The 17,955-nt window shown below is 40.6% G+C and overlaps 1 long non-coding RNA gene across 1 annotated transcript; it reads left to right on the top strand.

Annotated features, from left to right (window-relative positions):
* Nucleotides 1–1,316: 1,316 nt before the first annotated feature.
* LOC119894004 lies at nt 1,317–13,226 on the top strand. The gene is made up of 3 exons (XR_005442858.1): nt 1,317–1,631; nt 11,806–11,894; nt 12,793–13,226. It is a non-coding gene; the product is annotated as an uncharacterized LOC119894004 (long non-coding RNA).
* Nucleotides 13,227–17,955: the final 4,729 nt, after the last annotated feature.

Genomic DNA, 17,955 nt, shown 5'->3' with positions numbered 1-17,955 from the left:
GCCGCTGCTGCTGCTGCTGCTTTTGCTGCTGTGTTCAGACTACTGATGTTCACAGGGCTTTCTACATGAGAACTTGATGTTGCACTTCAGCCTGTGGAGTCTCAGGGCTTAGTCAGAGGACACAGGCACAGTAATGGACTTGATGCTATTTTAGATATTGAGGTCAAGAGACTGTCTGCACTGGGCAGGTTTGTGTCACCGCAGCTGGAGGGCCGTGAAGCTAGAAAAACTAAATTCCTCCTGATGTGTCCTGAGGAGCAGGCAACTACACATTATCAGTATGTTGTTTCACTATCTTCTCATGTCTGCCCTTTTGGTAACGGCCATTTTTCGTTGAAAGGCCAGAGTATTGTTGGGAGATTCCTTTATATTTGTTCCAAGTATCCACTAAAATCCAGAAATTCAATACCCAGAGTAATTAGATTTGTATGATGCTAATGCCCTGAGAAGGAACCAACGTGCTCTTTGATGTTGAGATCAAGACCACTTCAAGTACTTCTTTATTATGTGCATTATGCTAACATGCTAATTATATTTCCACACACATTCTTTGATTAAGGCACAGCTGGAGGTGTATAAGCAACATTAATTACAGAGGAAATGGTGGTATTGAGCTAAAGTGGTGGGAGCTTAGTTTCCCTTTGGCCTATACTGCTGCCTGTGTTTACTTGGAAGGTATCTTTATATGAATCTGATTAACTGCCTGATCACATACTAATACTTAAAAGAGGGTATATTTTCCTCAATTTTAAATATGGATTCATCTCAGTTTGTGTGAATAATTATTTCACAATAAATACAGCATAGGACCAACATATTACTTCTGTCTATTCCCTTTGGCATTGTTGAATAAAATGGGATAGATTGTTTTATCTATACCTTCAGTGTGATACTTATCACTTCAAGAAATGCAGGACATATTTATGGTAAATTATGTGATGGCTCTAAATCTATTGATTAATTAATTAAGGGAAAACATGCAACCATTAGTATTTTAACTATATATTGGCACACATCAGCTAATATGCCAATTGCATATCTAACTTTTTACTACTTGAAACTTTGCAGTTTGGGTTGTATAAAATACCAGTACTGCAACAAACAAAAAAATAAACAGCTACACCCTCCCTAATGTTAGTAGCTGCCACTTATACCCGCATACAGGTGCTTGTAAAATAGTCAAATCCGTCCCATCCTTTTGCATTGCACCTGCTAACTCTTCCTGCTGGTTGACTCTGGAGCTGAGATTTGAGCAATAATGCTACTTAACCTAACATACCTGACATATCTTGGAAATGGCAAGAGCAAATGCCCCAGCTATGGATTAGCCGTGTTGTGCTAGCCGTTAGCTAACGGATACTGGAGGTTTTGGATCGTCGGGTGACGTGATAAATTTAACACGTGTTTTGGCTAAACGGCCACCGTTAGCAACATATTGATCATACAGATGGCCAGCAGGGAAGTGTATTGTGCTGGAGAAGTGATTTGATACATTTCTTTGGTTTCTTTGTTTTTTCCCTGCAGTGAAGGATCGTTACCATTGGGATCCATTGCATGTTACAATAACTCAAGCTCACCACAGGTGCTCCAAAGGAAAGCTAACAAATGGCCACCATTGAAACCTTCAGTCGGTGAGTGTTTAATGTCGGTTGGTGTGACAGCAGCTCCAGATACGTTTTAAACCAATTTTGAAGAACTGAAAATATGCAGACTCTGGTCAATTCAACAATCAAATCAAGCTAACTCAGTTAGCTAACGTTAACTCAGCTTGATTTGACTGGAAAAACAGGGCTCTGAAGGCAAATCGTCATGAGTTATTATTTTGAATTTAAGAGATTGTAGAGTTTTTTTGTCCAGAGCACCATCAACTGTTTCTGGTTATGGAAACTGAAGGGAACAAATAGGGTCAAAACAAATAAGAGCTGTGTAACATTATTGTGCTGAAGATTGACCAGGCACCCTTAAACTAAAACTAAAGTAATTTTAAAAAGTAAAAACAGTAATCAGTGAAACCTCCTGAATGTTTATGTTGCAGATGGTCCTATCACCATTATTTTTGTTATACCTGTTTTTTTACCATCAAATTTCCACCTGTAAAATTTACACACACATACTTCTTTTTCCAAAAACAACAATAATGAGCCCTGATAATCTGCTGTCAGATGAACCTGGCGTAAGCAACCTTAACTAAACATGTTGATTATGAAGTCACATCCACGATGCTGATGAAAGTTATCCATGCACAGTACTTGTAGACTACTTTTTGGACACATCCTAATTATAATTTCACAGGAATTTCTTACGTTTTATATGTCAGCCATGTCCTGTTCTAACAGCACAGTAGATTGAGTATTGTGGGGGAAAGTCGTATTTTTATTTATTATCTGAGAAATGTAAGTGTCTCATATGCAGCATCTCATACTCTATTAGGAAACACTGGACCTTTTGCTTCCCCCACAGCAAATGCTCTCATTTCAATATTGCTGTAGTGCACTATCCTCATCACTGGAGAGGTACAGAGAGCAGCATACAATCTAAAAGGCATATACTTTGATCATAAGATTGCCCACCTCTTGTCTCTTGGTGTTTTGGAAAGCTCTTACACATACAGTATAAGTGGTGAAGTGGCTGCATGATCTCTGGGCTGGTGAGCTCAACCCTGTCCAAATACTCTGTTGTGAAGCTCAAGTGTTATTCTCAGCCACAAAGTGATATGTTTGCCATCATTTAGTGGAGTGGACAGACACACATACTGGGGCCACAGGAATGATATTTCTGAAAAACAAGTTTCAATCTGGACTACAATCATACAAAATCCAGTCCTCTGTAATATTTTTGAGGGCTGCAACAAATGGTTATTTGCATTGACAATTAATCTGCCAATTATTTTTCTGTTTGAAAATAGTCAGAAAATAGTTAAAAACGCCTGCTATTATTTCCCACAGCCCAAGGAGATCCATTCAAATGTTGTTTTTTATTCAACCAACAGTACAAAACCCAAAAGTTTTCTGTTTACTGTCATAAACAGTATAACAAAGAAAAGCATTTGAGGAGCTGGGACAAGAATGTTTTTTGTTTTTTTTGCTTGAAAACAATTAAAATGATTAATTGATTATCACAAAAGTTGCCAATTACTTTTTTGTTCTGTTAATCAACTAATTTGATTTATTACTGATTTATTATTGCACCTCCAGTATTTTGCTGAAATGTGCCTTTTTCCCCTTTATTTATGGTGAAAGTATTTATGAGTAAAACCGTAAAGATGTGTTTATGAACAAGGCAGCTCTGCAGGATACTTGCTTTAAAATAACACATTTAAGTAAACCCCAGGAAAATTTTGACAACCAACTGAGATTCATTTGATGAAATTGTTAGTGAAACTGGATTTCTTGCCCCTGCTTCCGGTCTCTGGTGCTTTTTTTTTCCTGGTAAACACTTTATTTCTATTCCTGTTTGGTTCATTGAAGCATCTGTCACTCCCAGTGCTCCCACTGTGCCTGACAAAAGCAGAGCCATGTTAGATTGAAAAGACAGAGGGGCAATCTTTCAAATGGATCTCTTTTCGAAAATATATTATGACATAATCATGTTTTCTCCCTAAAAGCCCAGGGGAGGCATGTCTGTCAGATTGTCGTCCTCTCTTGGCTGCCTGGCCTGAACAGAAACAGCAGTTGTGTGTTAATAGAACCCAGAGGCACTCTGAAACCTTACCCATTCTGTTTTGCGCTCTCAGCCAGGAGATTAAAGTCAGGGAAACATTACAGGAGGCTGGATAATTGCCCCTGTGTCTCCAGCAGACAAAAGGCAACGCTCTGGCAATTCCCTCGGTAAATTGTCAAGAGAAGCTCAAGGATCCTTCAAGGCTGCAGCAAATTGTACAGTGCTGTCTAACAAACTACCAATCTCTGGATATTATGAGGCTTCCATATATCCTTGGCCATAATGACAGCTTGCACTGCTATAATGGAGTGCAGGCACAAGATAGCTTTTGTGAGCACACTTCCAATAGAAAAATTACTACCTTGGTTCCCAGTCTGCGCTTTTGATTTTTTCTTTTGTTCCCATTTGTATTTTGATTTATTCTGCTATCATTTTTATTTTCATTTTTTTTTTTATTCATAGCTGAGAGCTGGCTGCTGCCACCAACAGATGATTGCAACCTTTACTCCTGAGGGCCACTTGATCCCCTGACAGGAAAAAAAACAACAACCTGCAAGCAGTTAATGAGTTGCCATCCATGCCTAGTGTTAAGGGCGTCTACAAATTAACAGAGGCTTTTGTCAGGGCTCTCTTTCGCTCCCTCGCTCTTTCCTGCTCTTGCCACCACTTTCTCTCTCATTCCCCCCCCCCCCCCCCCCCATCTCGCACTCCCTCCTGCTCTTCAATTTTCTCCCTGTACCTGCCCGCTTCACGCTCCAGTAGCTCCGTGGCGGGAGCAGCGTTGTCTGGCTTTGGCTCTGAGCAGCACTCATTGTCAGTGCGGTTCATGTTTAGAATTAGCCATTTAATGAGAACAAAAGAAATTAATTGGTGGTTTAAGCCTAATGAGACGTCTGTGAAATTAACGGGCCTCATCAATAGAAACAAATAAAATCCTTCAGCTTGTTGTTGTGGGGCATTATTCTGACAAAGCTTTTGACACAATGATGAATAGCAGGTCAGGAGAGACCATCTGTGCTTTTTTAAACCCCTGCAGGAGGGGGATGGAATGTGGGCTGGCTTGAGGAGATGGTGATAAAAGAAGGAGAGAGGGAAAGGGGGGAGGAATGGGAGAAAAGAGGAGAGAGAAGGCGGGGGGAAGCTGAGGAAAAAAAACAAATTCACCCGCTTTATTCATCGCCCTTTAGCATGATACCGCTGTCTAACCATGGTTACAAAGGAAATAAAAAACATGGGCATTAGCATGTGAAAGGCGCTGGTTCTCTGACTATGCGTCCAGAAAGCTAAAGAGCTCTGATTTCGAGGGATATTTAACCTCCATTCAGACCGCAACAAAGGCCTGGCTGTCGCGCTGAGAGCAGTGGTTCGGCCTGATTGGGGCTCGGGAGGGAGGGAGGGGACAGGCAGGATCACAGACCTCATTTGTTCCCCCTCTTTACTTTAGCCTGTCTCTATTCCCACTGAAGGGCAGCATTTCCTCTCTATGTCTCCCCTCCTCCTCCTCTCTCAAAGTTGTAAATGTATGACCTGAGGAATAAATTGGATGGGAAGTAGGCGAGGTGGCAGCACAGAGAGGAGTAATACATCTCTATCATGTTCGGTGACCTTTTATTTACCATGCATTGAGCAACATCGTTGCCCATGTTATGTGTCTGCCTCGCCTCCTTTGCTTTTAATGCCCCAGCATGGAAGTGTGGACGTGATGGAGGTGGTTATCTGCATGTCTTCAGCCCCACCAGTGACTCAACCCTACCCTTGCTCTCTGGCCACCCAGCAGGGTCGGCGCGGCCCAGCCTGTTTGTGTATCATGGAGAAACTGTTTGCTTTCCTTCGCTGATCAAATAAACAGGCCATGTCTTTGGGGGGTGGGAGGTTGGAGGAGTGGTGTCTGTGTTGTTTAGCTCTCTGGGTGTAGATAAGGAATTGTTTGATGGGGTAGAGAGAAATGAGAGCGATTTAGGTCAGCTAATCTGATTTACACAGAGATGGTCTGGCCATTGCAGGGAACAGTAATTACATAGAGGGATTAGAAGCCCCCCAAAGCTTCCAACCTGCAGAGGGGTGGAGGCTTAAAGGCCTGAGAACTGCTCGAGGACGCTGCTGCAACAACAACAGCTTGAGCAGTTCTTGGTGCAGATTAAAAATGGCTGAGATTGCGCTCAAAACAAAGGGGGCATTTGGCTAAAGTAGTATTACTTAGCTTGTTTACATGCATTTACATCTGCTGCTTTGATCCCACAATTATCAGAATTTGTTTTCTGTGGCCAAATATCACAGTTGCGTCTGCCAGGGAATCCGGCAGTACCAACTGATGTCATCACTTAAGTCGTTCATCACATAGTTTTTGTCTTTTTTCTTCGTCTGGGAACTTGTTTACAGGGTACACAGCATAAAAATCACATGTAATGTTTCCCTTACTCTGGATCACCCTCTGTCACTGCTGCAGCTTGCAGATTGATCACTTCCAGCCTTGACATTGTGTTCACGATTAGCAATATTTCCATGTTTCTGCTAGGTGCACAGAGCAAATATTCAACGCTTCTCCCCATTTCCATTATTTGAAATGCACAGCTGAATAATTGCACTGCCAGAGCCATTACTTCATCCACAGGAATGACTTGCACGCTTGGCTGCTGTTTCTAGAGTGTGCTTGGCTAATCCACTCATTGCTTTGTGCATTCAGTGCTGTGAACCATAGGGCAGCCGCTTGGATGCCCGTGCATAAATTACTGCCATGGAACATAAAGTGCTGGGAGGATTTTCCTTAACGATCGCCAACGCTTTAAACGCTTCTGCTTCAACAGTCGATACTGCTCAGCCCATTCAATTATTCAGCGGCCCGTCCCTCATTAACAAAATCCTGACCTTGACATGTCTGCCCTATTTCTCTCCCGACAGACTCCGCTCTCCAAACGACTCTGTTTGCTCTGATATTGGCTGGGAAATCCATGCATATTGATAAGTTGTTTGCAGTGTAATTGAAAATGTCAGTTATGAGGCCCATGCTGGCGAAGGTCGGACCCAAGAACAAAAGCTGCTATGTATGGAGCATATATAGTGTAGTAGTGAATTAGAGTAAAATAAATTTTGATTCATGCACTATATCTTCCTACTTGTATGTTCACTATGTGCCAAAAGGAATAGTAAAAACTGAGAGAGAACATTTTAAGATGTGATGAGGTAATTACATGACTTCACTCTCCATTTTCATATAGTTTTATGGATTAGTTTGTGGTCACTCGATTGAAATTCTAATCTGTTTCCAAAGGTCAAATTGTTCATCATTCATATCTCATGGTCTGGGTAAACATCCACAACTCAAGCATTCGATAGGACTTATGAATATGCTCATCAAATTGGTAACCCACTGTCTCCTGAGGAGTCACAGGTGTCCTGTGGGTGCCGTCTTATCTCAGGGAGGGTGTTGTACCTTGTGCATTTGTAATATGATGTGTCAATCAAAAGCTGCCTTGCTCTGCATCCCAGAACACTGCCTGCTCACAATCTGACTGACTCTTAATCTGCTCGACAGGGGTGGGATCCGAGGTTAAAGTGCTTGCCGCTATTTCTACATAAACAAAGATTTGAACCTCAATCCCCCAGGAGCCTCGGCTGGCCGACAGGCCCCTGCCCCGTGCCAGACCCCATCGTCCCCGCAGGAACAGTGGTGACTGCCTGCTGGTTCTTTAATCGATTGCTAATGGGTTCAATTCCATCGTTGAGGAGCTGCTTGGAACCTGGCCCTGAGACTGAATGAAGTGGAAATACCATTTGCGGCTTTATGAGCCATTATACTGCAGTGAGAGACCTCTATTCGGCATGCTTCACGGCGTTGCAGAGAGTTTTGCACCAGCGCTTGATGGTTTTTCTTATGCCGGCTCCGACTGCTTTTGTCTCAGTGCTCTCCATTTACACTGTGCCCTACAGCATTTACATCCATTCAATCTACAACAAAATATCTTTGCTTTGCTGCATTTTTCACAAGGCTTGATGTGTAGGGTAATTACCATAGTATATCTCCCTTGCACACATGAGGGACCAACATATTCATTCCATCTTTAAGCTATGATATTATTCATCAGTTTTTAACAGTACCATGTACCTATGGCCTTGTGTTGCTCACAGCCTTCTGGGATCACTGTGTCTTATTACCCACAGCAGTGAGCATGCAGTTCAGACAGTATGAAATATGTGAGTAGTGGATAAGTAATGAAACTGCAGTTGTTGTTTTTTTTTTATTGCAGTAACATGTAGATGTTGCAGTGAGAGAGGCTGTGCCTCATACGCTGCTCTCTCTGGTTTCCAGCTCTGCCCAGATTTCTGCAGTGCTCTTATGAGCTTGCTCTGGCTGAAATGCAAAGCTAAGCAGCCAACACTGCTCTACATTTCACAGCCAGTCCCAGCAGACATGTGCTCTTTGAAGCATTTCTGGGCCAGGGATACAAGTCTTGTTTGTTCAGTACTTCTGGAGGGGGAAAAAAAGAAGAGAAAAATGTAAGCTATTTTTTCTTTCAGTACAGCAGAGAGTAACATTCTTTGACATCTCAACAGAAAGCCTTGTATTACAGCACTTGCTGCCAGATGCCTTGATAGAATCACCCATGTCAAACAGGAAGAGAAATAAATGCTTCATTGAACTAGAGCTGATGGTGGGAGGGATGAATGGCGAGGAAGGTTGGTGGGGGGGGTGCAGGCTGCTATGTGGGTGTCAGTTCACTAGCTGAGGGTTTTTCTCAACCCTTAGTATAAACACTTTCTTAGATGTGGTGTGAATAATTAGTGTGCCTGGCCTAGATAGTCTCATCAATGGATATCTAATCTTCTAAAGAATAGCAAAAAGAAAGCTGTAGTCAAGGAAAGCAATGATTTTGGTAGCTGACCTGGTGCCAGCAGTTGCAGCAGGGTACAAAGCGCATTTTTGTGTTTGTTCTCTCTGGCTCATCTGCCAGCGAGTAGAGTATGACAGGATTTACATGCAGGTTCCTAATCTCTGTAAGCGAACCTGTTTCGAGATGTAATTCACATGGTATGTCTTTTGATTCGGATTAGTCCGGGCAATCCTCTTACCCGTGGCTCAGTATAACTTATCACTGACAACGCCGTCTCGTGAAGCAGTGCAAATCCTCATATCCACCCCTCCCAGACTTCCAACTCATAATTCTAATCTGTCCAAATCTGATCTGAGACTTTAACTTCCAAATACCTCTTGAAATTCAGAGCTCAAGCTGAAGTTCATGCAAGGGCTTTGGATTACATAAATTGAGGTTAGGGATTTCCAATAGGGCCTTATGTGTGAAAATATAGCGGGATTTGGATGTAGGTTGCAGTGGCAAATCTTCACCATTTTATCATTTTTCTCGTTAATGTTGAATCTTTAATAAAAAGTATCATTACTCATATTCTAACCAATATCCTTTGGTAATTGATATTGTACCTTTTTTATGTATGAGTACAAAAAAAAAAAGTCAAATTCTGAAAAATTGTTGAAAAGAAAAAGTTTTCTAAACACTGCATACTTGATACTTGATGATGTGCTTTGATGTGAAAATACCATAAAATATTTAAATGTATGAGTCACATTCCTGATCCTTTAAGGTTCTTTATAATTCAATAAACAGGATTTAAAGTAGAGCAGGCATGCTCCACTTTTTCCGCCTCAGCCGGAAGGCCACAAACGGGCTCTTATTAAACGTTGTAAGATTATGCCTTAATCTCACTGAACACATGTTGGGTGGAATAAAAGCAATTTTATTTCTGAAACAGTGCTCCACACAGCTCTCCCTCTCTATAATCTTATCCCAGCTTCTGCTACAGAATGAAAAGTCTTGTTGGCGTGCCAAAGCTGCTGTGTGTTTAGAGGACGCTAAGCTATCGAGGCCCTAATTGAGAGTTATAACCCATTAACGTACCTGTGCTCAACTTGGACTGAACCTGCAGCCCAAAGACAAACTTGGTTCCCAGTCGGAGAGGGATTTGTGAGCCATGTTCTCTGCTCTTGGTGAGACAGTGGTGTGAAGATGACGATAAGCCAAAGCTCTAAATCCCAGACTCAGCTGTCTTATCTGGAGCTGCTGGGCCGTGTGGCATGCTTTAATGGAGGCGGCTCACTGTCTGAGCTTTAGCTACAATCGCATTAAAATTCCCCTTCACCTCAACTAGGCTTGTTTGTTGTCAGTTTTTGATTGAATCTTGTGAATTAAGGTTTCATCTCGGTTAAAGTCACCCCACGGTTTAATTCATCTGACTGCTGTGTTCCCAGGAAAGAACTGTCTAATTTAATCTCTTATCATGTGAGAGAATGACAGTAATACTACAACTTATAACACACTAATATGGTGAAAAATAATGAAACATCTCGTGTAAAAACTGAAGATTTGCATTTTGGCTCTCTTTGTTAGCTGCAAAAGAGCAACACCTTGAGGGGAGAAAAAAAATATCACATTTTACACAACATGACATGCATTCAAGTTATACTTCAAAACAATCACCACTTCTTCTAGCATTTAATGACAGAAAAATAGCAAGTTAAAACTCATTAAAAAAACTATTGTCATTTGAGTATTTTGAAAATGAATTGCTTCTTCGCTCACATTTCTTTTCTTGTCACCTGCAAGTGAGACATTTTTATTGTGAAGAAGAAAAAAAGTTTAAATGTTTATACCACCACTACCAACTTAATACATGTCACATATATACTTTCTTCTTTTATTTATAAGATTAGAAAAGTCAGTGATGATGTGATCTGGGGTCACAAGGCTCAAAATGTGGGAATCCATATAAGAAACATACCTAAAGTATACGCTTTAAAAATGATATATAATAGATGGAAGCCATTTTCATTAGTTGCCCCGTTTTATAGACATTGTCCTGTCAAACTAGAAAAAATTAACAGATGTTCCACAAGTGTGTCCATTAAGTTTGTCTACTGTCAGTCTTATTCAGTCTGTATTTCATTAATAAGATGTCATAATCATTGTATATTACTTTTGTTACCGGTCCTTTTTGTCTAGAGTAAAAGGTTGTACAATCACATTAAAACAAGAAAAAAAGTGCCAATATCCTTTTAGCTAATAAAATAGTATTTTATTGATCAAAGGACTATGGGGAATAGGGCGTACATGATCAGTTGAAAAACATGTACTGACACTTTGAACCTTTGACAATCGGTTAATTATTTTAAGTCACTGAACACTCACTGGTCGTAGCTTCTCGACTGTGTGAATCGGTTGCTTTTCTCTGTTTTCTAACATTGTAAGTTGAGTGTTTTTGGGTTTTGGACTGATGGTCAGAACAAAACGAGAAATTTGATGACATCACGTTTGGACTGGGAAATGGTGATGGGCATTTTTGACTAGTCTTAGGATATGGATACTTTTCACAAGGTTATCTTATGCCCCTTAAAGCCATGAAGTCAGATTGACCTTGTTTCAGAGTGATAGCCTGGTGTTGCATTGCTGTGTTTTCTGCTATTATTTTCCCTCTGTTTACCCCACCCTTCACCTATCCACCCACAACCACACACATGCATATGTTTTGCACACCCATACCCCCAGTGAGTCCCAGTGTGTTTACTCAGGTGCCAGCTTGCTCGGTGCAGTGATGAACTCCTGTGCAGACTTTAACACTCCGCTGCCTCTCAGGCAAATGCCAAAACAAATCTTGTCATAATTAGCAGTAATCCTGCTCATTACCGTCTGCTTAATTATCCTATTAATAGCACTTCCTGGGAGAGCTTGTTTGCTACGCAGGCAAATGTTTGTTCCTAAATTAGCAGACAAGAAGACAGCTCCATTGTTCAAACAGCAGCTTTGACAAAGCAGAACAGGCAGGATTAACAGCAGACAGAACGGGCCACAAGCTCATCTCTGCTTGGCGCTGACAGGCAGGGAGGAGGCAGCCTGGGCCAACAACAGCCCTCTTATCCTGCAAGCTGCTGTATGATCTACATAGTCAAGTACACACAATCAGCACAAGCAACTTGTCATATCAGAGCTGCAATGGACAATAAAATAAGCATGAGTGACAATCTACAGGTGCACTAGGATTCATAGTAAATGTACAGTTAACATACAGTGTTTTTAAATGTGTCTGTTTAGTTTTTCAATGCTGTGAATGGAGTTAAAGCCGCTATGTTGTTCCTAATAGGATCCAGTCAGATTCCTCTGACCTGAGAGCCAAGAGCATTACTGGAGCACCCTGCAGACAACCGCCCGACTAACCTCATTACATTGCAGGTAACAAGACACTAATGTGGACTTACAAGGTTGTGTGACTTACAAATGGAGAGTTGTGCCTACTCCCAATCTTGTAAGGCAATAGGCTCATCATTGTAAAAATGGAGATACTAGTGAATTGGATCCGTCTTATCCATCCAGCCTCCCAAGGTTCCAAACAAGACTCCTGAGGAAAGTTTTTAAAGTAAATAAGGCAAGTGCTCAGAGCGAGGTGAAGGCCAGCCACACAGAGCTATGCACACTAACCTAAGCAGACCCAACACCTCACGCTCCAGTAGGCCTATATATTATAAATGACCCTCTCTCTTTCCCCCATGCACCAACCCCCTATACATACACCATGCTCCATAGCTGGAGTAAGCAGAGCCCGGTCTGTGGAGCCTGCAGCACTGTCAACCCATTGATGTACAACACTCTGCCCTTTGTTCCTTGTACACAAACACACTTTCCACATTAATATTTCACAGGAAATGTACTCCGTGCTTGTGATTTAAGGCCTTTTCTTGTTAACAATGCTGTTTTCTCTATTCTGTTGCACTAAATTATGAAGGCAACTTGTCAGAAAGAAGACATGCCTGTTATATTATAATACTACTGGAGATAAATGATTAGTGGCAAGGCACGTATGACTCTTAATCCACTGTGCCTTGCTGTGTTCTAATTCAGACCTTTTCCCTCAGGTTGCACTTGCAGCTATTGGTTAAGAGCATGGAAGATGTGTTTAATGTGGTGTGTGCATACAATACGTCTGAGTGTGTGATCTGTAATGTGTGTACACTTTATGCACATATGCACATCATACATTGCTGTATTGGCTATGCGTTTTTGTCAGATCTATTTGTCGGAATGTGAGAAAATGTACAGCCATGTGATGTCACTTGTTTGTTCTTGTTGTCAGAGAAAAGGCAAGGATCAATGGATTTTCCCTGCAAGAGTGAAACATGACAGACATAACGAAAGCCTTTCATGAGAAATGAATGAATAATTCATGGACGCTCTCTGGCTGCGCTTTGTTGTGTCTCATACAGATGGGATTACAGAAGGCTAGATCTTGGAAACATATGAAAGATTAATTTGTGATCTGGGACACTGCTTGCTTACAAAAGGACTAAATAATGATTTTACTGAGAGTGGCAGGGATCTGGGGATGGGTGCAACGTGCACAGGGGGCTGGACACAAAGAGCCTGCAGAGAACATAGCACTCCGAGTAATGTGACCTGACAGATATTCAAAAACTCTGTGCGAAAAGTGAACTTCAGCTCTCAAAAAATTCTCATTACTTTGATTAATGTTTTGATGCAATTTAATAAAAACTGAAGTTAGTGCAGGAACAGCATTGTTTATCATTTTTTGAATTGATCCCCTAAGAGCAAGGTCAGTGTGCGTTACCTTATTTTATACAGGCAGGTCAGACACACAGCAACTACAAAACATCTTCCCGAGCTCTCCAGGGATTTGCTGTCTTGCTCAAGGACACTTCAGCTGGGCGGATGCCTTTCAAGCGGAGGGCCTGGATTAAAGAATTGTCAGATTAGCAGCCTGCTACTAGCATAGCAGTTAACAACGGCACAATAGGTGCTCCTGTCGTTACAGTTGCTGAATATAGCATTAGAGGATTGCCTGAAAATAACTCATATCCTTTCAAAAGAGCCCTCCAATAATTCACCAGGGAGCGTGAGAAGCTGTTGTCTGGTGTCTCCCAGATGGCAGAGAATCCAGGGTGGCACTGCTTGTTGTTTTTGATGAGCTGCGCATATACAAAAGCAAAACATCTGGAGCCACCATGTGGCCTCTCCATTTGGCCAACCCCATACCTCCCAGAGCCAGATGCACCCAAACAACTGTGAGCTAAACAGCATGAATGATTCATAGAGGAGTGAGAGGCACAGCTTACACCAGAGACCTGCCAGCCACTTTGATTGGAAATCTGAAAAAGCTATGAATATGCACGAGACATTAAGCCTGCTAGGGGGGATGATTTGTCAAATGATGTGTATTTGACCAATATGGAGAAAGCTCCTGTGGTTTTTCTGATTAAATAAGAAATTTAATGTCTTATTGCCAGAATCATTAAATTATTAATACGTGTAAATGGTTAGCAAGGTACTATGGAAATGTGACCATGGCTTGCTGCTCGATTGCCTCCTGTGTCAAAGATAAGCAGACAGTGTGGAAAGAGAGGGATTCACACCTGCTCCATGACATAGTGAGATCTAACTTAATTAGATTCTGAATTGGAGACACTTTGCATCTGATATCAGACCATTTATGCAGGAATCTATTGGTGGAAATCAGTCAGACTGAAAAGACATTTGTGGTGAAAATACATGTGGTCATTAGACGCATTGGTGAGTCACTAAGTAAGTGAAATATTAAACTTTGCAATTTCCTCTTTTATATCCTGTGAAAACCACAATTCTTGGTGTATTCAATCAAAAGTTTTTTTAAATATATTTTTTGTAAAATAGCTTAGAAATGGCCACACAATTTAAGGTCTGAGTTATGTTAGTAAAGTGACATTTTAAGGTTTTAGTTTTAGTGGTTTGCTTGACTGTTAAAAAAATAGAGTCCATGCAATATACAATTTTAATATTACATGATATTACATTTAATAGTACATGATCCAAAACAGAGCTTTCCCTCCAGTACAAATAAGTGCAACTTTCCTGTGGCTCTAATTTGATATATGACTGAGTGGAACAGCAGGTTGCAAAATGTTAAAAACTAACTGTAAATGTATATAGATGGTATAGTAAACATGAAGAGTGCGTAAAAATGTTCACTTTTGCTAAAAAAAACAACAATTTAGCAGTGTTAGGAAGCAGAAAAAACACAGACAAGGAATCCTTTAGTCCTCGTGTTGCCTCGTTGTCACTTTAAAAATGACTGCACACTCAGCACATTTTGTTAAATAGGTATATGTTAGGTTTAGTCTCCACATGTAAACATATGTAGATTGTTGTATATAAATTTGTATGTGAATTTGGCAAAACCAAACCACATTTCATATTTTTCTGTACCTATTTTAGGGATATTTTGTGTTTCTGTTTAATCAGAATCAGCTTTATTTGCCAAATATGTGTACGCATACGAGGAATTTGACTCAGGATTGTACGTTGCTCCTGATGTGCTTACCTACAATACAATAATAAAATCACACACAGGCTACAGTATAGAGAACACATATATACAGATTGAGATTGAGACAACAGTGCAATGAGCAGAGTGCAAAGGATGCAGGAGTAAAATTATCATTATGTACATGTTGGATAATGAATGAATAATAAGTGGTAACCAGTAAACAGGTGGCTGATTAGAGGCAGAGTTACTGGGTTATTTCACAGGAATTGTTCCCGACACTGTGATTCAGAAATCAGCTTTTCATCAGAGTGATTTCTTGTGGGAAGAAACTGTTCCTGAGTCTGTTGGTTTTGGCGTACAGTGCTCTGTAGCGCCTACCAGAGGGGAGAAGCTGGAACAGGTTGTGTCCGGGGTGAGATGGATCCGATCCGAGATGTTTCCTGTCCGTTTCCTGACCATGGAAACGTAGATGTCCTGAATGGAGGGCAGGTTGGCACCCATGATTTTTCATCCTCTGCTGGGCCTTCTTGATGATGGTGTCAGTGTTGGTCTCCCACTTTAGGTCCTGGGATATAGTGGAACCCAGAATCAAGACGGATTCCACAGCAGACACAGGGCTGTTTAGAAGGGTGATGGGGGGGCAGAGTGGGGGGGTTGTTCCTGAAGTCCACGATCATCTCCACAGTTTTGAGTGTGTTAAGCTCTAGGTTATTCTGGCCGCACCAGAGAGCCAGCTGATCAACCTCACATCTGTAGGCCGACTTGTCACCGTCCCGGATGAGGCTGATGACACAACGGTCATCGGTTCATTCTTGAATTAGTAGTTTACCAATTCAACGGTTAGTCATGCATTATGATTATTTCTTGAAAGTACTTAGGGTGTGTTTGCAATTAAGGAAGAAAAACAATAGCTAGAATCCTGCTGAGGCAGTTACTCAGTAAAATAAGTGTTGAAGTAAGTTGATAAAACATTTATTTAAGATTGTAAGTTTGGCTGTAGAGTAGGGGTATAATATAATGATGTGTCTCAGCGATGAGGTGGTCACCTTTGATACAGGCCGATAAACACGAGAGCTGCTGAAGCAGGAATGTGTCATCAGAGCTCTGACTCAGCACTTGTGCCGTTCATTGTCTAATGAGATGAGCTCTCACTGCTAATTAACTCATCCATAACTCCCAGTGCTCCATTCATCATCGGATAAGAACAACAAAATGTTTAGACCTACTTAATGTCTTTATGCCTGTAAATGAGATGAGGCAATAGGAAACGAAAAATGTTTTATATTGTTTTGTAGAAGATGAGTGTTACTTTTTTTAAAGTCAGTTCATACTTGGCACAGAAATAAGTTCAGGATGTTCTGATCATAAGTGGAGCAGTACTATATGCTAAGTGTAACTGAATCAGGTTCCATGTGGAAGTGGCCAGGCAGTAGTGGAACAAAACTAAATAAGTACTTTACTCAGGTACTGTTCTTAAGTACAATTTTGAGGTACTTGAGGATTTCCACTTTCTACTTCTACTCCAATACATTATGGAGGAACAATTGTACATTTTTACTGCACAACATTTCTTTAATAGCTGTAGTTACTGCTACTTCACATATTTACATTATGAATACAAAAAAATAACCTAAATCTTATAACAGTTTATTAAGCTTAAACTACCCTACAGTATATTAAATCATTACAATTGGCACCATCTTTATCAGCTATAAGTGATGTACACATTATTGTATCATGTATTGTGATCTTGGTGGCATTCTAATAAACTGGTCAGCCTTAGCACATTTATTTTATTTATTATTGTGTTGTTTTTAACCATGACCTGCCAAGGGACTACAGATGCGAATAAGCTTGAAGCTATAATCTGGTACAGTGCATCAAATGGTAACATTTATGTGTTAAATGTTGTCCCTTTTAAATAAATAAATAAATGAAATAATATTATACTGAATGTGGCCATGCTGCATAATGAGTACTTTCACTTTAGGTACTTTAAGCATATTGTTATGCTTATACAGGCTTTTACTTGTAGCAGAGTATTTTTATACTGTGGTATTGCTACTTTTACTTGAGTAAAAATCTCTATTTCTTCCTCCACTGTGGTCAGATGTCAGATCGATTTAATAGCAACAATATCACCTACATATAGTGTATGTATAAGACTGTATTTAATGCAATCAATCCAGTACAGCAGCCCTGCAATAAATACCTTGTTTGTCAAGCTGTAACACAAGACCTCTGATAAGTGTTGGCTCTGGTCTGTGGAAAAGAAAATGGTTATTTGCATGGTCAGCAGGAAAGTTATCATTGAAGTGGTAAGTCAAGATACATTTGAGACACATTCTTAATGGGTCGTGTGAACTTCAGTATGCCTTAGTGAGATCTAGACACAATCTGGTTACAAGACCTAGAGGCGAAAGATTTGATATGTTACCTTAAGAAAGTCAGTTTATTTTCAATAGCTTCTTCTGGTTATTTGCATTTATGCGGACAGTAAATCACTTTCAACTGAAGTAGTGACTGGTCAGACCTTGTGTTGACTGAGGCTAATCTGTCTGATGGCTTTGATTTTCACTCATTATCCAGTTAGTAAAACCTGACACCTCTGTTGGAAGAGTTTTATATGTTCTCACCTGTGAACTCTCTTTGCCTCTCTGCGACTTTCTTCAGTTTAATGAGGCCACTTGCAGAGATAAACCCCTCTCAAAAAACCCAAAAGGAGGAACAACCTTCTCAATGAGTAAACCTGCGGGTTTCCTGAGCACCTGATCTTCTGTTGTCTGTAGGTTAGCAACAATAGTAAATGTATAATTGTTCTGTTATTATGTTAGCATAGCCAGTAAGTGTGCAGGGAACACTCATGGTAATTACTACATTTACTTGTACACAAATGACTCATTTACTGTGAACAATTACATTACAGTAATAGTTTGAAGCATTAATCATTCATAAAAAGCCTAATATCCTTTGTTCATG

This window comes from Micropterus salmoides, unplaced genomic scaffold (assembly GCF_014851395.1).
Source record: "Micropterus salmoides isolate LMB-PRFRI ecotype aquatic unplaced genomic scaffold, ASM1485139v1 Ms_hic_scaffold_8, whole genome shotgun sequence".
In the NCBI taxonomy this organism is placed as follows: Eukaryota; Metazoa; Chordata; class Actinopteri; order Centrarchiformes; family Centrarchidae; genus Micropterus; species Micropterus salmoides.
Note: the sequence above shows the minus strand (reverse complement) of the source record. Positions and strands in the feature narration are given on the sequence as shown.